Source organism: Lissotriton helveticus, chromosome 1_1, assembly GCF_964261635.1.
Source record: "Lissotriton helveticus chromosome 1_1, aLisHel1.1, whole genome shotgun sequence".
NCBI classification, from domain to species: Eukaryota; Metazoa; Chordata; class Amphibia; order Caudata; family Salamandridae; genus Lissotriton; species Lissotriton helveticus.
In genome coordinates, this window is record NC_136057.1 from 556,372,721 (window position 1) to 556,391,318 (window position 18,598).

Here is an 18,598-nt window from a genome sequence, read left to right on the forward strand (position 1 = left end):
TAGATGAACGATAGGAGCCTACCAGTGATCGCTCTCTGAAAGACACTGGAAAGAAGAGTTTTGCCTACCCTCTTGTTCCCTGGCCACCAATTCTTCTGTGTTGCATTTCTCTCCTGACCACCATGTATCCGTTTGGTCACTCGAATGATGTGGAAAATAACCCTTTTGCACCTCCCTGTTCAGAACAGGGCCAGCACATAGAAAATACAAGTTGCATCCATAGTTGTTATTGTGCTGCTAAAAGTGTTAGGGACATCCTACTCCCTGAATGAGAAGTATCCTGTGCATTAGAAAAACCAAAGGTGATGATGGACGGAGCGTTGACAATACAAACACTCACCCCCAGTCAACTGATCTGGGTTTAATCCATCACCGTTCTTTAGCTCACTCCGCCACCCCAGTTCAGACATGGCCATATGCAAATCAGTCTGACCCTGTGCCTCATGGGAACAGTCCAGCTCGAACTGCCAAGCCATGTATTCCCTGGACCGGAATCAAGCTTCCCAGGACCGGTTTATGGCATTACAGCCATCCTCAGCCGGGCTTGCTTGACTCCAGTGGCAAAGTGAGCAAGGGACTCACGTCTGAGCATACCCTGCCAACTTAGGGCGAACAAAGAAAAACCAAAGGTAATGATGGACGGAGCGTTGACAATACAAAAACTCACCCCCAGTCAACTGATCTGGGTTTAATCCATCACCGTTCTTTAGCTCACTCCGCCACCCCAGTTCAGACATGGCCATATGCAAATCAGTTTGACCCTGTGCCTCATGGGAACAGTCCAGCTCGAACTGCCAAGCCATGTTTTCCCTGGACCGGAATCAAGCTTCCCAGGACCGGTTTCTGGCATTACAGCCATCCTCAGCCGGGCTTGCTTGACTCCAGTGGCAAAGTGAGCAAGGGACTCACGTCTGAGCATACCCTGCCAACTTAGGGCGAACAAAGAAAAACCAAAGGTGATGATGGACGGAGCGTTGACAATACAAACGCTCACCCCCACTCAACTGATCTGGGTTTAATCCATCACCGTTCTTTAGCTCACTCCGCCACCCCAGTTCAGACATGGCCATATGCAAATCAGTCTGATCCTGTGCCTCGTGGGAACAGTCCAGCTCGAACTGCCAAGCCATGTCTTCCCTGGACCGGAATCAAGCTTCCCAGGACCGGTTTCTGGCATTACAGCCATCCTCAGCCGGGCTTGCTTGACTCCAGTGGCAAAGTGAGCAAGGGACTCACGTCTGAGCATACCATGCCAACTTAGGGCGAACAAAGAAAAACCAAAGGTGATGATGGACGGAGCGTTGACAATACAAACACTCACCCCCAGTCAACTGATCTGGGTTTAATCCATCACCGTTCTTTAGCTCACTCCGCCACCCCAGTTCAGACACGGCCATATGCAAATCAGTCTGACCCTGTGCCTCATGGGAACAGTCCAGCTCGAACTGCCAAGCCATGTCTTCCCTGGACCGGAATCAAGCTTCCCAGGACCGGTTTCTGGCATTACAGCCATCCTCAGCCGGGCTTGCTTGACTCCAGTGGCAAAGTGAGCAAGGGACTCACGTCTGAGCATACCCTGCCAACTTGGGGCGAACAAAGAAAAACCAAAGGTGATGATGGACGGAGCGTTGACAATACAAACACTCACCCCCAGTCAACTGATCTGGGTTTAATGCTTCACCGTTCTTTAGCTCACTCCGCCACCCCAGTTCAGACATGACCATATGCAAATCAGTCTGACCCTGTGCCTCATGGGAACAGTCCAGCTCGAACTGCCAAGCCATGTCTTCCCTGGACCGGAATCAAGCTTCCCAGGACCGGTTTCTGGCATTACAGCCATCCTCAGCCGGGCTTGCTTGACTCCAGTGGCAAAGTGAGCAAGGGACTCACGTCTGAGCATACCCTGCCAACTTAGGGCGAACAAAGAAAAACCAAAGGTGATGATGGACGGAGCGTTGACAATACAAACACTCACCCCCAGTCAACTGATCTGGGTTTAATCCATCACCGTTCTTTAGCTCACTCCGCCACCCCAGCTCGGACATGGCCATATGCAAATCAGTCTGACACTGTGCCTCATGGGAACAGTCCAGCTCGAACTGCCAAGCCATGTCTTCCCTGGACCGGAATCAAGCTTCCCAGGACTGGTTTCTGGCATTACAGCCATCCTCAGCCGGGCTTGCTTGACTCCAGTGGCAAAGTGAGCAAGGGACTCACGTCTGAGCATACCCTGCCAACTTAGGGCGAACAAAGAAAAACCAAAGGTGATGATGGACGGAGCGTTGACAATACAAACACTCACCCCCAGTCAACTGATCTGGGTTTAATCCATCACCGTTCTTTAGCTCACTCCGCCACCCCAGTTCAGACATGGCCATATGCAAATCAGTCTGACCCTGTGCCTCATGGGAACAGTCCAGCTCGAACTGCCAAGCCATGTCTTCCCTGGACCGGAATCAAGCTTCCCAGGACCGGTTTCTGGCATTACAGCCATCCTCAGCCGGGCTTGCTTGACTCCAGTGGCAAAGTGAGCAAGGGACTCACGTCTAAGTATACCCTGCCAACTTAGGGAGAACAAAGAAAAACCAAAGGTGATGATGGACGGAGCGTTTACAATACAAACACTCACCCCCAGTCAACTGATCTGGGTTTAATCCATCACCGTTCTTTAGCTCACTCCGCCACCCCAGTTCAGACATGGCCATATGCAAATCAGTCTGACCCTGTGCCTCATGGGAACAGTCCAGCTCGAACTGCCAAGCCATGTCTTCCCTGGACCGGAATCAAGCTTCCCAGGACCGGTTTCTGGCATTACAGCCATCCTCAGCCGGGCTTGCTTGACTCCAGTGGCAAGCAGTCCTGGGAAGCTTGATTCCGGTCCAGGGAAGACATGGCTTGGCAATTCGGTCTGGACTGTTCCCATAAGGCACAGGGTCAGACTGATTTGCATATGGCCATGTCTGAACTGGGGTGGCGGAGTGAGCTAAAGAACGGTGATGGATTAAACCCAGATCAGTTGACTGGGGGTGAGTGTTTGTATTGTCAATGCTCCGTCCATCACCACCTTTGGTTTTTCTTTGTTTGCCCTAAGTTGGCAGGGTATGCTCAGACGTGAGTCCCTTGCTCACTTTGCCACTGGAGTCAAGCAAGCCCGGCTGAAGACGGCTGTAATGCCAGAAACCGGTCCTGGGAAGCTTGATTCCGGTCCAGGGAAGACATGGCTTGGCAGTTCAGGCTGGACTGTTCCCATAAGGCACAGGTGCGGACTGATTTGCATATGGCCATGTCTGAACTGGGGTGGCGGAGTGAGCTAAAGAACGGTGATGGATTAAACCCAGATCAGTTGACTGGGGGTGAGTGTTTGTATTGTCAATGCTCCGTCCATCACCACCTTTGGTTTTTCTGTATCCTGTGCATTCCCAAGTTCATAAAGCACCAGTTTCTCTTGTCAACATGTTTGTTACTTTGGTTCCTCGCACAGGGGAGCACCAGAGTGCATAAATTGATAATTCAAGTGCTCAGATTGGTGTACCTTCAATTCCGTTCTACAGTGCTAAATAATGCATTTTGTGATTTATGCCCTACAAAAGAATGTGTACATTAGGCAGAGGCCTGTCATGATAATTAATATGACAATTTGTTTTCGTATCCAGGGGCGGGTGAGATTAAGATGGGTGAGAACATACGACTTCATTTACAGACTGAACATGACAATAGCTCATCCTAGACCCTGCTTCATAACGTTCCCTTCACTTGTGGATCACAAGTTCATGCTTAGCATCCGAGGGGATGGTTTGAAAATGCTGTTTTTCTTTTCTCTTTTCCCCACTGTATTTGCTGCCCCATCTACTTATTGCACCTGTCCTCAGGTACAATCTTAAACTATGTGACACGACGAAATAGGCACTAGTATGCACTATCTCCCGGTTTGTTGCATCTACTACTTAAGTACATTAACTGTTAAGGAAAGAACATCCATGCATTATTAATGCTAAGATCAAGTTTCAGAAGGAGATAGAAGGGTTGATGAGCTTTGATGTGGATACCTTTTAGGCCAACATGTCTCTTATTGTTTCCCTGCTTAATAACAAACATTTGAATAGTTCTGATACAGTGTGATTATGAAGCAGTGTTGGAGTATATAGTAGTACACCAGGGGTATACACCTAGATCAGATGGAAAGGAGGGTACCCTACATCCAGAAGTTTGTAGGAATGTTTACGAAGGTAATAAGAATGCCACCTGACTACAAAACGGAAAGTTAGATTTTCAGAAGCTAAATGTGACCAAATACGTTAAATGTTTATGTGATAATAAAGTCTCTACTATGATGATGCAAAAGATACAGGATATGATGCTGATAGTTGAAGGTATTTTTGAATACTAAAGAGATTTTGGTATACCTGCGCTGCTTTGTTTCCCCTTGCAATTTGAGTGACTATGCATTTTCTTTCTCCCCAATTAGAATTGTAGACCCTCCTGGATAGCCTCAATAAAGCATTTAGCCACCCATGCTGTTCGGTTTGAAAATCCCATTCCTGCAATGCACTTGTTTCATGCTATATTAGGTTAGCAGAGTGTGGCTAAATAGATGCCATTTGTATTCACGTTATGCAACCCACTGAGTTATGCCCGTAATGTGCAGGCTTCAGTTAGCGATTGTGACTCCATTTTGTATTTCATAATCCCTATTAGGCTGCTTTGGCTGTGCCCGAACTAGGCCTCAATATTTAGTATTGCTTGCCTCCACAGAACACTGTACTTCGTTATTATTTTCTCTTCTGTTCAAGGCTGCTTCCCGACTCACTAATGAATTGGCCATTCTGCCCTTGCATACCTAACTGAGTGTGTAGATCTGCTCCCATGTTAGGAGACTCTGAGGCTCAGCACAGTAACCTTGAGTTACAGATAGCACGTACCCATATGGCAGGTGGTAGCTCATCCATCTGTGCTTTCTTTGTTCTTGCTCAGCCCAGACCAGTAACTTTCCATTGTGGGTGTGGTTAGAGGCTCTTGGGAAGAATCATTACATGTTGCAGACTGTTGGGGGGCAGTCTCTTGGCAGACATCTTAGGGTGCAGGTCAGATTGGACTCCTCTGCAGAGTATTGCTAATAAAAGCCTGTTTGTATTCTCCACTTTCTGACTGACTCGTCATTACTTGGAAAGGCATAGCAGGTGGTTGTAAATAACCTGGGTGGCCCATAAGGGCCACTTCCTTCATAAATCTGGCTGATCTTGTGGTGGAAGAAGGTGCCATGTTAGTTTTAGAGGTCTTGGGAGGGTGGGACGTCTGTGGTCTCGCTGTGGGACCTGGCAAACTCCTCGACGATGTCAAAGAGTTATTTGCTGTTGTGTGCATTGGTGTTGATTCTCTCTTGGAGGGCTGTTTTGTTGTTTAGTTCCTATAAAAAGTATACAGGATCTGAGCGTTTAGACAACATACACTGAAGGATTGGTGTCAGACAAACTCTGATCACCCCCACCGGGTATGTTGTCCTTCTTGTACCAACAAGCTCACAGTGCCACTAGATTCTCCTCTTACCAAGGAGATAATAGTTCTTGCAACCTTTGAACATGACAACCCTGATCCCTCAGGATCGTCGATACAATATACTACCTTTTGCTCAGTCACTCGTGCTCACTTAGTTGGTCTCAGAGAGATACACCGAATAAGCTAGGCGTTTTCAATAATCATTCATTGAACCGTTGTTATTCTGGTGTAGAATTGATGTGCTGCAACAAACTGTTAGAAAGTATAAGATATAAATGATTAACAGTACTATAAAGGTAAAAGGATGGTTTAGTTCTACCATCTTACTAAAATCATGAATACATTCAAGTATATAAAACACATGATAAAAGATGCGTACTCCTCCGATGCCTCCCTAACTAGATGTACCTAAGTGTAACTAGCATGGGTGTAGGTGTTAAGCTAAGAATTCCTCTAGGATTCAGTCAAACCCATTTACCTGAAGTGAGACTATGGGACCCCATCCTGGTCTCGAGCTGGACACCCCGCAAGGGATGTTAGACCACTGAGAGCTGGAGGGTCTGCATGCAGGAACCTCAGCGTCTCTGGTCAGTGTGTAAGCCAGGAAGTCTTGATCTCCTCTAGCTATCTTAACAAGATGTGATGTATATATACCCATAGGTCTCCCCAAGGGTCCTACCTTGGTGTATTACTGTGTTGGCCTAAGGATGATGTCAGGCATGAACTTTGTACATAGATTTTATACAGGAGATTGCAGTCCTGCCGTGCTTTCAAGAACCCTCATCCATAATGCTTGAGATTTCGAACTAGGATAAACCCACGTACTGAATGCAGTATGTTGGAAAACGAGGCAGCATCTGTAAGGCCTGCACAAATAACATGACACATTTGTCCTTCACTGGGAACCAAACACCCTACTGCAGCGCCTGGCTCTCAGAGGGTAGCGTTGCAGAGCAGTCTGAGGCTTACTCCAGGGAGGTGGTGTGGGCTAGTAATCGCCATTTGCAGGTGCGCAAAAATAACAATCAATAATTGATCGTCCAGTCTGTACTTTGCTTTATAAAAGTAAGCGTACATTTATTAAACACACACACCACTCAATACATTTATTAAACACACACACCACTCAATACTATACACCAATTTACAAATATACATAAGCTGATGGAATTACTTTGTGACATTGCATAACATCTCCACCCCTCCCGCAGGGGGGTAGGGTCTAGTACCACCACTCCCATGTATGCACATCATCTTGCCCCCAATGCAGTGAATTGGTATTAACCTGGAGCGAGGGCCCTGCGCACTGGCACCATCCAAGTGGCGACCCCCCCATTACCTCAACAAGCATTAAACAGGCTACACCTGCCTTGGTGACACATGACCCTGACTGAGCATCTCCTACTGACCATACAGTATGCACCTCTACATCTTAAGGGCTAATAGTCTGGGGTCTTCACCTAAGCGCCGCAGCAAGAATACATGTTTACGCATACTTTAGAATGACAGTACTCAACACATGTGGATATCATTAAAATGCATTGCAATTACAGCCCCTAAAGACATCACAGATTATCGCAGGATTAAGTAAATACAGTCAGACACCCTAGCAGGAGCGTCTAGCCCCTTAAATCCACTTTGCTTATGACATCACCTTAAACCAGTACTTCAGATGGAACATCAGTCTCTTGAAAAGAAATAACAATTAAAAAAATGCATTTCAGTGCAATTACACCTTTTCACCTCCAGGGGATGCCGTTCTCCAGACATCCCCAACTCAGCCCTTTACTCCTTGATGCAAGTATCATAACACCCACAGCTAAAGAACAAAAGTTCCAGCCCAGAAGGTGTTAAATGCAGGTTGAGCCCTGGAGGGGCTATTCTTTTCAAATCCCCAGGACACCTAGGGTGACTTATCTCTTCATGCTGGGTGGGAGACTGCGCTTCTCCAGCAGCTCCCCCCAGCACCTTTTCATCATTGACGGTGACCCCCCCTCGCACCAGAATAGTAGGCTTCCAAACGCCTGACAAGGCATTATGGGGCGATTTTTCTCCTATTCGTGAATACTTGATGAGCGGATCTCCCGTTGTGCTGGAGGGAGCCGTGCTGACCCGCTGGCAGCTTTGCCGCATCTTTAGGGCTTGTTGGGGGGTCTGGTCCCAATCGGACCCCCAGGTAAGGGGATGCAGCGCGGGGAGCCCACCCCTGGCCGTCCGTGCTTTGGTCTGGGGCCCGGTCCCATCCGGGCCCCTGGCTCCTCCTCCTCCTTGTCTGGGGCCCCGGTTCCACCCGGGACCCCAGCAGGCTCTCCACATTGGACGGCAGTCCAGGAAGCCCACCCCTGGCTGCCCCCGCCGGCTCCCCCACTCGGCCCGCACCCTGGTGTGCCTTCAGTTCTCGTCTGCCCGCTCCGGCGGGCAGACACGGAGACCAGTGCGGCTCCCGCTGGCCTCGGGGGAGAGCAGCGGCACTCCCCCCTCCTTCTTCCTTACTTTGGGGCCCGGGGATGGGGTCCTGTGACCCCGGACATCTTCGGGGGGCACGACGGCGCTCCCCCCATCCTGGACACTGTGGGGCCCAGAGATGGGGTCCCAAGTCCCTCCTCCCATCTTCTGGCGGGGGGCGCAACAGCGCCTCCTGCCCCTACCTCCTCACGCGGGGCACGGAGTTGGGCTCCCGGGACCCTCCTCCATTTCTTCCCCGGTGCAGGATTCAGAGGGGGCCAGGGTGGGCTCCTGGCACCCCGCAGGGGCATCTTCACAGGGTGCGTGACGGCGCACCCCAGCTTTACTTCTTTAGGGGGGCAGCCTCTGGGACCTGACCCACCTCGGGGGCATCTCTGAGACCAACGGCGGAGCCCCACTCGTTTGGTTGTCAGTCTTCTTAGGGGTCAAAGGTCGCCTACCTTCCGGGAGTTATATCTCAGCCCCTGGGGGTCCGATGTGCCTCATTTACGCGTCTTCTGGCTCCTGGTGGTGCCCCCCAGCAACTGGGAGCACTCTCCTTGTCCTCCAGGTCTCCAAGAGGGTGCATTCTGCAGAAGGAGTGTTCACTGGCTCCCTGCGCCTCTCTTCTCCCTGCCCAGAGGCCTCTTCTTCTGCGCTCCAATCCTGGGCTCTTCTTCTGGCGCTGTTAGAGGCCTGGGGGGGCAGTCAGGGGTGTCCTCCTTCCAACTGCCCATTGCACCAGACTCCAGCACCTCTTGCCTAAGCAGACCACACTCCAGAGAGAGCTTCTCTTCCTGTGCAAGCACTTTTTAAAAGTTGAGTAGGGGGCTAGCATGAAGTCTCTGGGTGTCCTATCAAACAGCGATACCTCACTTACCTGCCTCCGCTCCCTCCTTCTGGTCCAGCCTCTGGGTTTGTTCAAAATGGCGTCGTCCAGTGTCCCTGGCCACATGGCCTCGGAAACCCAACTCCTTCCCCCCTCACTGCCTTTATGTGGTTCAACTTGGTGCCTGGCAACCAGCGACAGCAGTTGACGGATTGGCTTGTAGCTCCACCTATCTTTTCTCCTTGGAGGGAAGATCTTTGCTCTGGGAAGAAAGGTCATTAATCTAACCTGCCATGGCCAGACCCCAGCCAGGAACTCAGAGAAATATGATATTTCTGGACGACCCAAAAGCAGTACAAATAGGACTTTGGACTATGCAGAATACTCATTTTCACATCCGCTACACTGGAAATTTCTGCGTGTCTGGAATCTGTAGACCTTGGGGAAGTTACTCTAGCCATGGGTTCTACCTTCCCATAAGGTAATACTGAAGTGTAAAACACAGTAATACACACTGACTTTCCTTGGCATGTTCCCTTCCAGTGTATAAAGCCTATTCCATGTCACCACCCAATTCTGCATAAGTTATGCCACACCATTCACTCTGTAGCTGCTCCTGGACTACGCACGCTAGGAATCTCCCCTGCGCAGTCCCTACACATGTGCACATGCATGTACACATGTGTCTGCATGCAACCAGCGCGGTGCCCCATACTCCAGCTGCTGCGCAGTGGCCTAGTCAAGCCAGGGGTACACCAGCCAAATTTCCATGCAGTCTCCTTCATTATGATTACACTGTGGGTGAGTCCCAGATTATGAGGCTCCCCCACAATAAAAGCTCAACAATTAGGTGCTCAAAAAGCAAAAAATCCGGGTGGCCCATAGTGTCAGCACCACCTTCTAACACAGTATAATATCTAGGTAAAAGGCCAGTCCCTGTAAACCTTGACAAGAGTAATGTAGGGAGAGAATATAGGTGAAGGGTAACAAGTTTACCAAGCCCTATATTATAGTTCCTATATGGAATATAACAGTTTTCTTTTCATTTGGTTAATGAGTTTATTCTGTACAGCCACACACAATGCTTTCCTGCAGTGCTGAACGGGAGGCTATTCATCTGCTGCACTTTTTACATTGGAAATGTTCTCTCAACCGTGTCCCTTCACCAATGCAAAAAATAAATGAAAAATGTATCCAGCCACAAAATGCTCTTAACTGAGTCAAAACACGAAGGACAAGTAAACTTGCCCATCACTCAAGCTAATCACTCTAGCGTGTCTACCTAAACAAGTCAATAAATGACAGGAGTTGACTTAAAGCCCTACAAATTGTATGTTGAATGTTTTGTGTTGAATATTGTTCTGACACATGGTCTTCCAGATAGTCGTCAAGCCAGAGATTAGGATTTAAATATATATTTTATTTGAAAAACTTTACCTAGATGTTTTATTGATATGTTAAAACCAAATCACACAAGAGAAAATGGAGAGACAATTGTGTTCTAAAAACAGCAATGCGGAGATGTTTTGCAATTTAAATATTAGTGTAGACTAAAGCAATAGCGTACCAAGAGCGCCATAGGCCCCAATTCAATCAAGGGAAATTAGGCCCATTTCTAAGCTGGGTAGTAAAATGGAGTCATCATATGGATGTAAAAGGCCCCATGCTCACATGGATCCTGGTGCCACTGTACCTGGAGCACTATTGATAGTTACACCTCTAGAAATGTCTGAATTCTCTTGTGATTCCCAGCCAGGTCTATGACCAGTTGTGGTATAACTATTTTCTTCGACTCTTGGCACTTCAGTACTTGAACAATTTCAGACTAGTTTTTGTTGCTGTGCAATTGGGTATCCTTCTTTCCTGTGTTGCCAATTCTACAGAACTGAGGTACTCTTGACAAAGTACATTCTGTAATACATTTTGCAGTACTACAAAAAGTCAGTGGCGGAGATTTCTGCATGGTAAGGCTTAAGGAAAAGTAAATGTATTGTAATATTATTCAAATGCAAATGCTCACTGTGACAATGGATTCAAGGTAGCCTGGCTGAAGAGGTGTGATACCCTGAAACTGGTCCCAGGAGGCTTGTTTCCGGTCCAGGGTGGACCTAGCTTGGCAGTTCGGGTTGGACTGTTCCCATGGGGAGCAGGGTCAAGGCTGAATTGCATATTGCTGGGTCCAAAATGGGGTGGCATGACGAGCAAAATAAGGATGGATTAAACCCAGATTTGAGACTGGGTGTGAGTGTTTGAAAAGTTGTAACAGTCCGTCCATCATTTTATTTTGTGACTTTTAGAAAGTTGGCATTTTTCTACCTTAGAAAAACCAAAGGTGATGATAAACGGAGCGTTGACAATACAAACACTCTCCCCCAGTCAACTGATCTGGGTTTAATCCATCACCGTTTTTTAGCTCACTCCGCCACCCCAGTTCAGACATGGCCATATGCAAATCAGTCTGACCCTGTGCCTCATGGGAACAGTCCAGCCCGAACTGCCAAGCCATGTCTTCCCTGGACCGGAATCAAGCTTCCCAGGACCGGTTCCTGGCATTACAGCTGTCTTCAGCCGGGCTTGCTTGACTCCAGTGGCAAAGTGAGCAAGGGACTCACGTCTGAGCATACCCTGCCAACTAAGGGCAAACAAAGAAAAACCAAAGGTGATGATGGACGGGCCGTTGACAATACAAACACTTACCCCCAGTCAACTGATCTGGGTTTAATCCATCACCGTTCTTTAGCTCACTCTGCCACCCCAGTTCAGACATGGCCATATGCAAATCAGTCTTACCCTGTGCCTCATGGGAACAGTCCAGCCCGAACTGCCAAGCCATGTCTTCCCTGGACCGGAATCAAGCTTCCCAGGACCGGTTTCTGGCATTACAGCTGTCTTCAGCCGGGCTTGCTTGACTCCAGTGGCAAAGTGAGCAAGGGACTCACGTCTGAGCATACCCTGCCAACTAAGGGCAAACAAAGAAAAACCAAAGGTGACGATGGACGGAGCGTTGACAATACAAACACTGACCCCCAGTCAACTGATCTGGGTTTAATCCATCACCGTTCTTTAGCTCACTCTGCCACCCCAGTTCAGACATGGCCATATGCAAATCAGTCTGACCCTGTGCCTCATGGGAACAGTCCAGCCCGAACTGCCAAGCCATGGCTTCCCTGGACCGGAATCAAGCTTCCCAGGACCGGTTTCTGGTATTACAGCCATCTTCAGCCGGGCTTGCTTGACTCCAGTGTTTGTATTGTCAACGCTCCGTCCATCATCACCTTTGGTTTTTCTTTGTTCGCCCTAAGTTGGCAGGGTATGCTCAGACGTGAGTCCTTTGCTCACTTTGCCACTGGAGTCTAGCAAGCCCGGCTGAAGACGGCTGTAATGCCAGAAACCGGTGCTGGGAAGCTTGAATCCGGTCCAGGGAAGACATGGCTTGGCAGTTCGGGCTGGACTGTTCCCATGAGGCAGAGGGTCAGACTGATTTGCATATGGCCATGTCTGAACTGGGGTGGCGGAGTGAGCTAAAGAACGGTGATGGATTAAACCCAGATCAGTTGACTGGGGGTGAGTGTTTGTATTGTAAACGCTCCGTCCATCATCACCTTTGGTTTTTCTTTGTTCTCCCTAAGTTGGCAGGGTATACTCAGACGTGAGTCCCTTGCTCACTTTGTCACTGGAGTCAAGCAAGCCCGGCTGAGGATGGCTGTAATGCCAGAAACCGGTCCTGGGAAGCTTGATTCCGGTCCAGGGAAGACATGACTTGGCAGTTCGGGCTGGACTGTTCCCATGAGGCACAGGGTCAGACTGATTTGCATATGGCCATGTCTGAACTGGGGTGGCGGAGTGAGCTAAAGAACGGTGATGGATTAAACCCAGATCAGTTGACTGGGGGTGAGTGTTTGTATTGTCAACGCTACGTCCATCATCACCTTTGGTTTTTCTTTGTTCGCCCTAAGTTGGCAGGGTATGCTCAGACATGAGTCCCTTGCTCACTTTGCCACTGGAGTCAAGCAAGCCCGGCTGAAGACGGCTGTAATGCCAGAAACCGGTCCTGGGAAAATTTATTCCGGTTCTGGGAAGACATGGCTTTGCAGTTCGGGCTGGACTGTTCCCATGAGGCACAGTGTCAGACTGATTTGCATATGGCCATGACTGAACTGGGGTGGCGGAGTGAGCTAAAGAACGGTGATGGATTAAACCCAGATCAGTTGACTGGGGGTGAGTGTTTGTATTGTCAACGCTCCGTCCATCATCACCTTTGGTTTTCTTTGTTCGCCCTAAGTTGGCAGGGTATGCTCAGATGTGAGTCCCTTGCTCACTTTGCCACTGGAGTCAAGCAAGCCCGGCTGAAGACGGCTGTAATGCCAGAAACCGATCCTGGGAAGATTGATTCCGGTCCAGGGAAGACATGGCTTGGCAGTTCGGGCTGGACTGTTCCCATGAGGCACAGGGTCAGACTGATTTGCATATGGCCATGTCTGAACTGGGGTGGCGGAGTGAGCTAAAGAACGGTGATGGATTAAACCCAGATCAGTTGACTGGGCGTGAGTGTTTGTATTGTCAACGCTCCGTCCATCATCACCTTTGTTTTTTCTTTGTTTGCCCTAAGTTGGCAGAGTATGCTCAGACGTGAGTCCCTTGCTCACTTTGCCACTGGAGTCAAGCAAGCCCGCTGAAGACGGCTGTAATGCCAGAAACCCGTCCTGGGAAGCTTGATTCCGGTCCAGGGAAGACATGGCTTGGCAGTTGGGGCTGGACTGTTCCCATGAGGCACAGGGTCAGACTGATTTGCATATGGCCATGTCTGAACTGGGGTGGCGGAGTGAGCTAAAGAACGGTGATGGATTAAACCTAGATCAGTTGACTGGGGGTGAGTGTTTGTATTGTCAACGCTCCGTCCATCATCACCTTTGGTTTTTCTTTGTTCGCCCTAAGTTGGCAGGGTATGCTCAGACGTGAGTCCCTTGCTCACTTTGCCACTGGAGTCAAGCAAGCCCAGCTGAAGACGGCTGTAATGCCAGAAACCGGTCCTGGGAAGCTTGATTCCGGTCCAGGGAAGACATGGCTTGGCAGTTCGGGCTGGACTGTTCCCATGAGGCACAGTGTCAGACTGATTTGCATATGGCCATGTCTGAACTGGGGGGCTGAGTGAGCTAAAGAATGGTGATGGATAAAACCCAGATCAGTTGACTGGGGGTGAGTGTTTGTATTGTCAACGCTCCGTCCATCATCACCTTTGGTTTTTCTTTTTTCGCCCTAAGTTGGCAGGGTATGCTCAGACGTGATACCCTTGCACACTTTGCCACTGGAGTCAAGCAAGCCCGGCTTAAGACAGCTGTAATGCCAGAAACCGGTCCTGGTAAGCTTGATTCCGGTCCAGGGAAGACATGGCTTGGCAGTTCGGGCTGGACTGTTCCCATGAGGCACAGGGTCAGACTGATTTGCATATGGCCATGTCTGAACTGGGGTGGCGGAGTGAGTTAAAGAACGGTGATGGATTAAACCCAGATCAGTTGACTGGGGGTGAATGTTTGTATTGTCAACGCTCCGTCCATCATCACCTTTGGTTTTTCTTTGTTCGCCCTTAAATGGCAGGGTATGCTCAGACGTGAGTCCCTTGCTCACTTTGCACTGGAGTCAAGCAAGCCCGGCTGAAGACGGCTGCAATGCCAGAAACCGGTCCTGGGAAGCTTGATTCCGGACCAGGGAAGACATGGCTTGGCAGTTCGGGCTGGACTGTTCCCATGAGGCACAGGGTCAGACTGATTTGCATATGGCCATATCTGAACTGGGGTGGCGAAATGAGCTAAAGAATGGTGATGGATTCAACCCAGATCAGTTGACTGGGGGTGAGTGTTTGTATTGTCAACGCTCCGTCCATCATCACCTTTGGTTTTTCTTTGTTCGCCCTAAGTTGGCAGGGTATGCTCAGACGTGAGTCCCTTGCTCACTTTGCCACTGGAGTCAAGCAAGCCCGGCTGAAGACGGCTGTAATGCCAGAAACCGGTCCTGGGAAGCTTGATTCCTGTCCTGGGAAGACATGGCTTGGCAATTCGGGCTGGACTGTTCCCATGAGGCACAGGGTCAGACTGATTTGCATATGGCCATGTCTGACCTGGGGTGGCGGAGTGAGCTAAAGAACGGTGATGGATTAAACCCATATCAGTTGACTGGTGGTGAGTGTTTGTATTGTCAACGCTCCGTCCATCATCACCTTTGGTTTTTCTTTGTTCGCCCTAAGTTGGCAGAGTATGCTCAGACATGAGTCCCTTGCTCACTTTGCCACTGGAGTCAAGCAAGCCCGGCTGAAGACGGCTGTAATGCCAGAAACCGATCCTGGGAAGCTTGATTCCGGTCCAGGTAAGACATGGCTTGGCAGTTCGGGCTGGACTGTTCCCATGAGGCACAGGGTCAGACTGATTTGCATATGGCCATGTCTGAACTGGGGTGGCGGAGTGAGCTAAAGAACGGTGATGGATTAAACCCAGATCAGTTGACTGGGCGTGAGTGTTTGTATTGTCAACGCTCCGTCCATCATCACCTTTGGTTTTTCTTTGTTCGCCCTAAGTTGGCAGAGTATGCTCAGACGTGAGTCCCTTGCTCACTTTGCCACTGGAGTCATGCAAGCCCGCTGAAGACGGCTGTAATGCCAGAAACCCGTCCTGGGAAGCTTGATTCCGGTCCAGGGAAGACATGGCTTGGCAGTTGGGGCTGGACTGTTCCCATGAGGCACAGGGTCAGACTGATTTGCATATGGCCATGTCTGAACTGGGGTGGCGGAGTGAGCTAAAGAACGGTGATGGATTAAACCCAGTTCAGTTGACTGGGGGTGAGTGTTTGTATTGTCAACGCTCCGTCCATCATCACCTTTGGTTTTTCTTTGTTCGCCCTTAAATGGCAGGGTATGCTCAGACGTGAGTCCCTTGCTCACTTTGCACTGGAGTCAAGTAAGCCCGGCTGAAGACGGCTGCATTGCCAGAAACCGGTCCTGGGAAGCTTGATTCCGGTCCAGGGAAGACATGGCTTGGCAGTTCGGGCTGGACTGTTCCCATGAGGCACAGGGTCAGACTGATTTGCATATGGCCATGTCTGAACTGGGGTGGCGGAGTGAGCTAAAGAATGGTGATGGATTCAACCCAGATCAGTTGACTGGGGGTGAGTGTTTGTATTGTCAACGCTCCGTCCATCATCACCTTTGGTTTTTCTTTGTTCGCCCTAAGTTGGCAGGGTATGCTCAGACGTGAGTCCCTTGCTCACTTTGCCACTGGAGTCAAGCAATCCCGGCTGAAGACGGCTGTAATGCCAGAAACCGGTCCTGGGAAGCTTGATTCCTGTCCTGGGAAGACATGGCTTGGCAGTTCGGGCTGGACTGTTCCCATGAGGGACAGGGTCAGACTGATTTGCATATGGCCATGTCTGATCTGGGGTGGCGGAGTGAGCTAAAGAACGGTGATGGATTAAACCCATATCAGTTGACTGGTGGTGAGTGTTTGTATTGTCAACGCTCCGTCCATCATCACCTTTGATTTTTCTTTGTTCGCCCTAAGTTGGCAGAGTATGCTCAGACATGAGTCCCTTGCTCACTTTGCCACTGGAGTCAAGCAAGCCCGGCTGAAGACGTCTGTAATGCCAGAAACCGATCCTGGGAAGCTTGATTCCGGTCCAGGGAAGACATGGCTTGGCAGTTCGGGCTGGACTGTTCCCATGAGGCACAGGGACAGACTGATTTGCATATGGCCATGTCTGAACTGGGGTGGCGGAGTGAGCTAAAGAACGGGGATGGATTAAACCCAGATCAGTTGACTGGGCGTGAGTGTTTGTATTGTCAACGCTCCGTCCATCATCACCTTTGGTTTTTCTTTGTTCGCCCTAAGTTGGCAGAGTATGCTCAGACGTGAGTCCCTTGCTCATTTTGCCACTGGAGTCATGCAAGCCCGCTGAAGACGGCTGTAATGCCAGAAACCCGTCCTGGGAAGCTTGATTCCGGTCCAGGGAAGACATGGCTTGGCAGTTGGGGCTGGACTGTTCCCATGAGGCACAGGGTCAGACTGATTTGCATATGGCCCTGTCTGAACTGGGGTGGCGGAGTGAGCTAAAGAACGGTGATGGATTAAACCCAGATCAGTTGACTGGGGGTGAGTGTTTGTATTGTCAACGCTCCGTCCATCATCACCTTTGGTTTTTCTTTGTTTGCCCTAAGTTGGCAGGGTATGCTCAGACGTGAGTCCCTTGCTCACTTTGCCACTGGAGTCAAGCAAGCCCGGCTGAAGACGGCTGTAATGCCAGAAACCGGTCCTGGGAAGCTTGATTCCGGTCCAGGGAAGACATGGCTTGGCAGTTCGGGCTGGACTGTTCCCATGAGGCACAGTGTCAGACTGATTTGCATATGGCCATGTCTGAACTGGGGGGCGGAGTGAGCTAAAGAACGGTGATGGATAAAACCCAGATCAGTTGACTGGGGGTGAGTGTTTGTATTGTCAACGCTCCGTCCATCATCACCTTTGGTTTTTCTTTTTTCGCCCTAAGTTGGAAGGGTATGCTCAGACGTGATTCCTTTGCTCACTTTGCCACTGGAGTCAAGCAAGCCCGGCTTAAGACAGCTGTAATGCCAGAAACCGGTCCTGGGAAGCTTGATTCCGGTCCAGGGAAGACATGGCTTGGCAGTTCGGGCTGGACTGTTCCCATGAGGCACAGGGTCAGACTGATTTGCATATGGCCATGTCTGAACTGGGGTGGCGGAGTGAGCTAAAGAACGGTGATGGATTAAACCCAGATCAGTTGACTGGGGGTGAGTGTTTGTATTGTCAACGCTCCGTCCATCATCACCTTTGGTTTTTCTTTGTTCGCCCTTAAATGGCAGGGTATGCTCAGACGTGAGTCCCTTGCTCACTTTGCACTGGAGTCAAGTAAGCCCGGCTGAAGACGGCTGCATTGCCAGAAACCGGTCCTGGGAAGCTTGATTCCGGTCCAGGGAAGACATGGCTTGGCAGTTCGGGCTGGACTGTTCCCATGAGGCACAGGGTCGGACTGATTTGCATATGGCCATGTCTGAACTGGGGTGGCGGAGTGAGCTAAAGAATGGTGATGGATTCAACCCAGATCAGTTGACTGGGGGTGAGTGTTTGTATTGTCAACGCTCCGTCCATCATCACCTTTGGTTTTTCTTTGTTCGCCCTAAGTTGGCAGGGTATGCTCAGACGTGAGTCCCTTGCTCACTTTGCCACTGGAGTCAAGCAAGCCCGGCTGAAGACGGCTGTAATGCCAGAAACCGGTCCTGGGAAACTTGATTCCTGTCCTGGGAAGACATGGCTTGGCAGTTCGGGCTGGACTGTTCCCATGAGGGACAGGGTCAGACTGATTTGCATAGGGCCATGTCTGACCTGGGGTGGCGGAGTGAGCTAAAGAACGGTGATGGATTAAACCCATATCAGTTGACTGGTGGTGAGTGTTTGTATTGTCAACGCTCCGTCCATCATCACCTTTGATTTTTCTTTGTTCGCCCTAAGTTGGCAGAGTATGCTCAGACATGAGTCCCTTGCTCACTTTGCCACTGGAGTCAAGCAAGCCCGGCTGAAGACGTCTGTAATGCCAGAAACCGATCCTGGGAAGCTTGATTCCGGTCCAGGGAAGACATGGCTTGGCAGTTCGGGCTGGACTGTTCCCATGAGGCACAGGGACAGACTGATTTGCATATGGCCATGTCTGAACTGGGGTGGCGGAGTGAGCTAAAGAACGGTGATGGATTAAACCCAGATCAGTTGACTGGGCGTGAGTGTTTGTATTGTCAACGCTCCGTCCATCATCACCTTTGGTTTTTCTTTGTTCGCCCTA